We start from the raw sequence: 9,040 nt of genomic DNA, 5'->3' as shown, positions 1-9,040 counted from the left end.
CCGGGGGGCCCCCCCGCGGGCTGCAGCGGCCCCCGCTGCCCTGCCGGGCCCGGGTGACTCAGGCAGCGGCGGCGCTGCCGGCCCGGCCCTCCCGGTTCTGCGGCTTTGTGAGTCAGGCTCGCATCCCCCGCTCTGGGCGAGCACCCCGGGCCACCCCCGGAACCCTGAGATGTGCTGCTGCACAGAGCTCTCCTTGCTTTCAAAGCAATCTCCTGCCCGGAGCGCCCCGGGAAAAATCTCCCTTTCAGCATTAACAACCAAGAATTACTTAACAAAGCAGAGCGAGGAAGCGCTTTAACAATATCTCCTAACAATACCTTCTGCTCTGGATCCGGCAGAGCGGAGTGCATGTGCTGACTAACAGCGGGGATGGGGTGGGGAGGCAGCTGCCTTCGCTGCGAGGGAGGAGAGAGCTCCTCGGTGATGCTCTGGGCAGTGCAGGAAAAGCTGTCATCTTCAGCAGCAGCGCCTTGCCTGTCAGGGATCTAACACCCACCACTTCCACAGCTCCTTTCCCCCCTGGCGAAAATGCATGTTTAATATAATGCGCCTGGAACACTAAAGAGGAATTAAACTGCAGCCACAGCTCTCCATTTGATTAAAAGCGTTCAATACCAATGGAAAAAATTATAGTATTTGTGTAACCTTGAGAAGGAAGACCCCAAATATGTAAGTCCATTTGTAATAAAGTAAATTCACCTTCTGTGAAAAGTGAATGAAAATGGGCCTGATGTGCCCTTTCCCAGGATCCACACACTGTCCAGAGAGCAGAATGGTAAAACATCACCAGGATTCACACACGGCCACAGGCTCACTGGCACCTCAGCCCTTGGCTTGAAGAGGAAAGTAGATGTGCAGCCTCCCAGGAAAAGGCACGAATGTGGACAGGATGGGAGACAGCCACTCCAACACTGATTGAATTTCCTGAAGAAACTTTGGCAGAGTGAAGGGTTTCCTCTTGGGGAGAGAGGGCACAGGGCTATCTGTTTCTACTTCTTATAAACAGGTTTCTTTGATTCTTCAGGAAAATACAGCAAGTGAAATACTTACATTCTGAAGATTCATGGATGTCTCCAGGTTCTGGGGTCAAAGGCATGCAAAGACTAAGGAACAAAACCTCCCAACTCTATCAACAGCTGCAAAAAATATTAATTTTGTTTCAATTATCTTCTGTAAGGGCAGACATGACCAGCCAAGACTAATCCATCTTATCTACCTGCTTATGATCAAAATTTTTTTGTCAGCTGCTATTCAAGTGCCCCACAAGCCTTCAAACACCAAACACCCTTCACCTCATGCCTCAATTACATGCATCCTCACCACAAAACAGAGTGACTCAAAGCCTACCCACACAGATCGTGGCCTAGACAGCTGCTGATCAGGATGTGGAGGATTCAGCCACATCCTGAAAATGGAAGAGGCCACAAAGTAGGACAGACAGGATGGCACTGACAGGCGTGTGAGTCAGAACACAAGGGAGAAATGAAGATCTTGTTGACAGCATGATGAGCCTGGAGGCAAGAGGGAGCCTAATTTCTAGACACATACTGAATGGTGAATCAAGATAAAACCCTTCTGCAGCAGATGCTGTAACACTCTCTCAGGACATATTCCTGAGCACAGAGCCTCACTGGGATGTATTTATACCCCTGTCAGGACCTGTGTGAACAGCTCTTTAAGACGGGAGAGAAGGCTTCAGAGAATCTTTTGTGATTATTAGTTATGTTAGAACAGACTGGACCTTTGTCTCTCTGTTAACTTTTTGAGTCAACTCCATGGGTCACCAGCCAGAAAACCCAACATGAAATGCAGTCTGGTGTTTTGTTAATAATATACTCTGTGTTTGTTCATGTTCTTTAATCACATGGTTTTTGCTCCGTGGAACATCCTGTCTCTCTGGCCTAAGCCAGTTCAGAAGTAAAGATGCTTTGGACTGAATCCAGACACCACACACATTTTTGTCTTGCTCTGGAAACCCTATGTCAATTTAAAACCATTCAGCAGAATTGGTATTACTGTATTTGCCTAAAGAATAAAAGGAACATGTTTATAAGACACAGAAACAGATAGCCCTGTGCCCTCCCTCCTCCAAGAGGAAATCCTTCACTCTTCAAAACCAAAAGGCTAACATACCAATAAATTTGTTAAAATTAGCTGCTCATAACAAGTTATCTATTGCTACTGCTATGCTTCTAATATATCAGCAAATGTGGTAACTGCTTATTTTTCTGTATTTTCATACTAAGTTCACAGCATTAATATTTCATACTAAAGTGCTTGGTTTGTCTGGTTTTGTGCAGAAGGCTTTGGGGATTTGGGCACGTTGAATTAATCTAAAACTTGTATTGTGTTTCTGCTTTGGAGTATTAGTTAAACCACCAAATATGGCTCCAAATCACTGCCACTGTTGGGAGCAGAACATATTATATATAAATATAATATGTACCACTAAACTGCTGATACCTCAGTTCCCTGGAAAACTGACAGAGCCTCTGGGTTCTGCCCCTGCTGCCTCCTGAGCTATGCAAACTGGACAATATGTGCAATATTCACTGGAGAATAATCCCAGTGCAGCAAATCCTCCTTCAAGTCCCATCTGACTCATGCTTTCACAAGTTGGATAACAGGTTTTATTCAGCCACGTTGATTTCCACCATGTCACTCAGAGTTTACAGAACACCTCAGTGCTTCACCTTCTGCCCTATTTGCAATGTCCAATGGATAAACTACTGAAACTGTGTCAGCACACTCAGGGGAGCAGGATCCACAGAAGACACAATCAAACCAACCAGCACAACAACAACAACAACAAAAAAAGCCCCTCAAGATTTCCAGTTCCTAAAAATACAAATAAACTGTGTAACTCAAAAGCTATACTAATGTGGAGTTATATTTTTAATAAGAACCAGCAAATAAATGTATTGCTGAAATGCCATTTCAAACCAAGTGCAGATATTATTTGTAACAAAGAAATATTGTAACATAAAGGAACCAGTACTGACCATCAGGAGTTTGAAATAAATGGACATGGACATTTTAGTCTGAAGAGATATATTCTGAAACTAAGCAGATAAATTACCCAATAATTAGCAAATTCACTGGAAAACAACTTTTCCATTCTAAGAATATTTAGCCATGTTCCCCACAGAGTGATTGATTCCTGCCTTACAGGCAATATTCAAGTTAGTCTTCACTGTGGAACAGGTACAAGTGTGCCCTTATTATTAACTCTCATGTTGGATATTAGCCATAAAATGGCACAGCTACTTATTGTTAGAGATCCACTATTAAATGGGATTTGTGGGTTTAATAATAAAATAGATTAAATCTGCTCCTTCAGTGAAGTATGAGCATATAATCCTAATAAGAGACTACTTGTCCTACACAAAAATAATCAAATAATAGATCACTGGGTTTCTGAGAAACAATTTTTGTTTTTCTGTCTGGGAGACAATATTTCTTACATATATTTTAAAAAGCTAATGCTAATTAACATATACTGCATATACAGTAAGAATGCTGGTCAAATGCTGGGGCAATAATGAGAAGGGATCTGCTGACTGCAGTGTCACTTTGTTGCCATCAATTTTATATGGAAATAACACAGGTATTTTATATATCCCAAAATTTTGCACTTGGCACGAACATGAATCAAAGTATATTATTTGGAGCCAAATGAATGTGAATGAATGTCATTCAAAGTGACACAACTGGATGTGACCCTGAGACAACTCTTGTTATTTCTATGTGTGTGTGTTTGCAAACAGAACTCATGAAGTACATAAATTAGAAATAACTTGTGGTTAATCTTTTTTTTTTTTTGCTACAGAGAGAGAGGCATGTACTGAGAGTGGGCATGTCTCCTGACCACCTAATTTTGTCCTGTTGATGCTACATTTGTGTCATTTTGATTTTGTAGACTGACTTCTACCTGGTCTGTCCTTGCAGGAAAAGGATGCTCTTTGGACCAGGAGGAAATACTGAATACACACCATGCAGCTTTTATGCTGCCATTTTCATAGAACACAGAGTTTGCTGATCCATCAGAGAAAGCAGCTCTGGGAGTAGCTGAATTATTGGAACCCAAGTTTAAATGGATTTAGCAGCTCCTGCCTGATTTACAGTTCTCTGCTGTCCTCAGCTCATGGCAATAAAACTCTTCTCCACTTCCTGTCACAGCAGACTCCTGTGTAATTACACACCAGCTACCACACCTGCCCACAAACCAGCTGACTAAAAGTGTGGAGAGACAAACCTGACAAAGTTTGATTCAGAGCATTCTTGCACAACAGCTCCCTGTCTTCCAAAATGTATATGAAAATAAGAATATCTAAACTACATTTCTTCTTAATTTGCCAGAAATTTTCATAGATGGGATTGTACTCATCCTCACCAAATACTCAAACACCCATCTAAAAGGCAGTTTTGAGAAACAAGAAACAGAATTCTGACACTCAATTATCTTACCTTGTCATTAACCTTATTTTCCCAAGAAATGCTCATACCACAGGAATTAAATGGAATTATTACATCTTAATGGTTATTTATTAGGTAAATATTAGGACATACAGAGATGTTAAATAGATGATCGGATAACATAGGAATTTTTATTCAAAGGAATACTATTTGCTGAGGAAAAAAATTCACACAACCTGAGTTCTCATTTCTAGCAAAAATCTTCTGTTAACAAGAGAAAAAATGAAACTAACATCCCCTTCTTTTCTCCCTTGGTGTCTTATAACTTCCTTTCATGAAAATTCAGGTAGCATTGATACATATGTACAGCTTTGAAGAGGAAAGAAAGAGTATAAAGCCCATTCCCAAAACCGGGTTTCCCTCAAAGTAACAGTTATGGACCTGGAGTCTGTATCTGGTTTTGAGTCTAATTACATCCAGTGTGATAAATACTGTCCATCCTGAGCCTGTGTGACTGCAGCTGCTGTGAAAAGTTCACTACAATAAAAACCAACTGAAGAAATAAACAGCAATACTCTTGTCCATAAGGCATTTTTTTAGGCTTGCATAAACCTCTTGTAGGGTGTTTAAATTACTATTCTTTTTTACAACTGTGGGAGACAGAACAAAGAAATGGTTTTGTTCAGAGTTCCACAAAAAGCAGAGCAGAGCTCCTCAGGGCAGCAGAAAGCAGCTGTTTCTGCAGAGAGGCTGAATACACACATACATGGCTGAATTGCTGAAAACTGGGGAAAAGGCAGGAGTAAAAAATTAACCTGAATTTTCTGGGTTTGTACATACCTTCTGTCCTCTCCAGAAGAGGTGCAGGAGAGGACAGGCTCTCTGCCATTTCCTTCTCACCTCTACACATTTCTGTGACCCAAATCTTCCTCTCTGTAGGAGCTCTGCAAGGTTCTCATGCAGCTGAGACCTTTACCTGCCTCTTGTCTGCCTCAGTGTTTTGGGATTCCAGAAGCTTTCTTTGAAAAGCTACACACACATCAAACCTCTACAGAGCTGACTTTTTTAAGTAACAAAACTTGTTGGACAGGTGGATCTTGAAAAGGAAAATCATTAGAATTTCAATCTGGAGAAGACTAATGGGATACTTTGCTGTGATCTGACACCACAGACACCTAAAGTTTTACACAGTCACTTCTGGAGGCAAAGAGCAAGTGTGAGCTGGAAAAATCCTCAGGAAGAAACCCAGACAGTATTGATAAATTTCAAGTGACTGTACAATCACCTCACAGTAAGAAGAACTAGTGACAGATCATCCTCATTTTTCCAATACCTTGCCTTTAGAAATAGTGCTCCTTTCTTAAAGGAAAGACTTTTTGTTCATCTCTCTATATATTCTATCTTAGATGCTGACAGTTTACAAGTAGTTTTTTAATGCTATGGTATATATATATTAAAAAAAAAAGTGCCTGGAGTCAGTCCTATAAACGTCCTTATTTAGGGAAACAAAACATTATTTAAAAACAAACAAAGAAACAAAAAAAAAGCTTTAAAACTTCCATACTTGAGATAGAGCTAAACAAATCAATGCCTGTGTTTTGTTTCAAGTCTGAAAACTTCGGGTTGGATGAACTCCAGAAAGACCAAGTGAATCTAAACAGGCCAGAAGAATCATAAATTTTGCTTCTATAAAAAAAAGAAGAGTGTGCTTTGCTTGCCAACAGGACACCAAGAAACCTTCCCACGAGGGAAGGAGAGGAACAATAGCTTTTAAGCCTCTCATCTGCACAGTTCTCCTTTACATTTGGAGAAGTTAAATAATCTTTTGGGGATGAAAGTCTAAAGCAGAGAGATTATCTCCCTGAAAGAACCAGAGAAAGAGCAAAACCACTGAACATGAATGGCAGTGCTGAGCACACAGGAGGGTCACACACAGATAATGCCACACTGCACTCAGGTGACCCCAAGCAAGAACAGTCAACAGCTCCTTCCCCAAGGACAAAAAAGGATCAGGTTTTTTCACTATCTCCATGCGAGATGACTCTTCTTCTCTGTTATAGCCTCTAAGGCAGGCTCCAACCTTGGGAGAAATCATCCCAAGGCACAGTTGAAGGCTGGTATGAACTGTTAAGCCTGGAAGAAGGGAACAGATTCACATACATGTCAGTTGGATGAACATTAAGCTCAGGTATATTTATAGCATTTTAGAACTCATGAGTTTATTCATCCTCAGCTGGGAATGTAGTGTCATGACAGTGCCATGAAATAAGGAAAGCAGTTTGGAAATGATTCCTTTTTGTGCAAGGAATACATCTCAGCAATTCCATCCTGGCATTGTTACATTGGTAAAGAAATCATATCCAACCACTCCCAACAACCCTCATAGCAGGACTTTGAAGACTTCAGTATTGCAAATTGATTTCCTATGCTACAAACAAAATACTTCTGAAAGTGCTCTGACCATGGGTGATCCCCAGCAGCCCTGATGCATCCAGAACACTTTCAGGGAGCAAGCCACACACTACTTGTATTTCTGCTTAAACTTGGGTCTTGCCCAAAGAAAGGCCTGGCTTTCTTCCACTGCAGCTCTATTAGCATTGCCAGCAAAGAGAATTTATGCACAGTAAAGGGACTGGAGTTCCTTCTACAATAGGGCCAATTGTCTCAGGCTGCCACATTCAGTTAAATGTTTACTTTGTTGTTTCACAACTCAACAGGAAAGGAAAGGTCAGACAGGCCCTAGTGCAGAACAAAGATTTTGTCATTCATCTATTCACCTCAAGCCAAGATTCCAGTGGGAGACTTCTGCTTTCCAATTTTTTCCCCTCTTCCTCTAGGAGACAGACACCATGTAGTAAATTAACACTCCAGCAATTCTACCAGTCTGGTTTCATATTCTAAAAGAAACATTAGATGTCAAAGTATTCTGCAAAGGTCCTGAAAGAGGAATATTTCCAGGATTTGCTCACCAAGACTGGCTAACAGAGAAAGATTAATCTCTTGAGACTACCCATGAATACCATCCTTTTTGGCACAGTTGAAAATGAGATAGAGCCATAAGTGTGCAGTTTCCTGTGACACAATATTTCTCTTGCTTGGAGTAGTGAGACCCTATTCAAATTCAGTCTTCCAGAAGCTGCTTTTGTAAAATAAGAACAACTGTTTAACAGGAATGAGACTGTTATTCTTGACTTGCTATGAATGGAAAACCTAAAGTTTCACACTCAGTTGATGAAGCATGAATGCACATGGACAGACACTTGGACATCTACTCCATTAAAAATAGCCAAAATCTTCCTTAACCTATGCATATTTCTTTCTCTGTTCAATTAACATAAGAAACAGAGATTAGACAATGAAAACCCATCAGAATAGTAATCAAACTATTATTGTGAAGCAAAATATGCATTACATAAGCATAATGTAATTCTCAACTAATGGCAAAGATGGTCTGAGCCTGTAAAGGAAATGTGGATTCTTTACTCCTGGCATGAATAAGTCTTGCTCTGATGAAACTTGTACTACATTGTTTGATGGTCTGAGTGGCCAGATGGTTGTTGGGACACTGCTTTGGATGGGATGAGTCACATCTCAGCAACACCTGTTTCTTTCCACTGGCTACCGAGGAAACCGAGATAACCAACTCCAAATCAAAGTCTGTATTTGAACAGGCAAGTCCTCCCTGCTTTGTTTCTTCCCAAGCTAAACATGCTGTTCATAGATTAAACAATACCCCAGGACCTGAAGAGACTGCTGTGCCTGCAGAGTCTGGGAGATTTCATCTTTCTGAAAGACCATAACCTCAAAGACACAATCTCACTCAATTTCCAGCATACACTGGGGAATCCCAACCTGGGAGTGCAGGGAGGGGTTTGGAGATGACAGTGGACAACAAAAATCACAACCACAGCTGACTGAGCAGGTGTGAATTATCCACACCTTCCACCTTGGAGCTGCTTACACAAATTAAGCAGTATTTGTTCCATAGCAGGTTAAAAGCATGTGAGCCCCCCTTTAATGTATCTGATTCCCAGACTCATTAAAGAAGCTAAAAAATCCCTCATTGACCTAAGGTGGCAGCAGGATCTGACTGGAGAAGCACAGATTTCTTTAAAATAGTCAGTCTATAAATAGTCAGCCACACTTGTCAGTAATGCACAGAAAATCCCTGGACATGACTCAAAACTCTTCCTCATAAAGGTGATGGGCACATTCCTGGGCCAGATATTCTGGCTGCAAGAACTGTCCTCACCACTGGATAAGAACTTCATCATTCCCAGCAACCCATACCAGTAGAGTCCTGACTTCTCTAGGAGAGAGGCAAAGATCAGGTTTGTACAGATCAGACCTGATCAGCCAGACCAGGCTCTTCACTCCAAAGTGGTCAGAAGTCTTCAAATAATCTTCAAGTTCATGTATGACTATGGATATATTTTGTCAAGTAAGCAGAATTTTCTCTCCCAAGTCAATACTATTACATACATAGGAAACTATATATGAAATACTATTACATGTAAAGGGAACTACTTTCTTAGCAAAGAAAGTAGTTTCCTATAAAAGCTAACTTTTATCACACACGATCCTGGTCAAACAGCATTTTAAGCTATGTTTGAAGATTGAAACA

This window comes from Geospiza fortis, unplaced genomic scaffold (assembly GCF_000277835.1).
Source record: "Geospiza fortis unplaced genomic scaffold, GeoFor_1.0 scaffold132, whole genome shotgun sequence".
NCBI lineage: Eukaryota > Metazoa > Chordata > Aves > Passeriformes > Thraupidae > Geospiza > Geospiza fortis.
The sequence above is the reverse complement of the archived record's forward strand: the minus strand, read 5'-3'. Positions refer to the sequence as shown.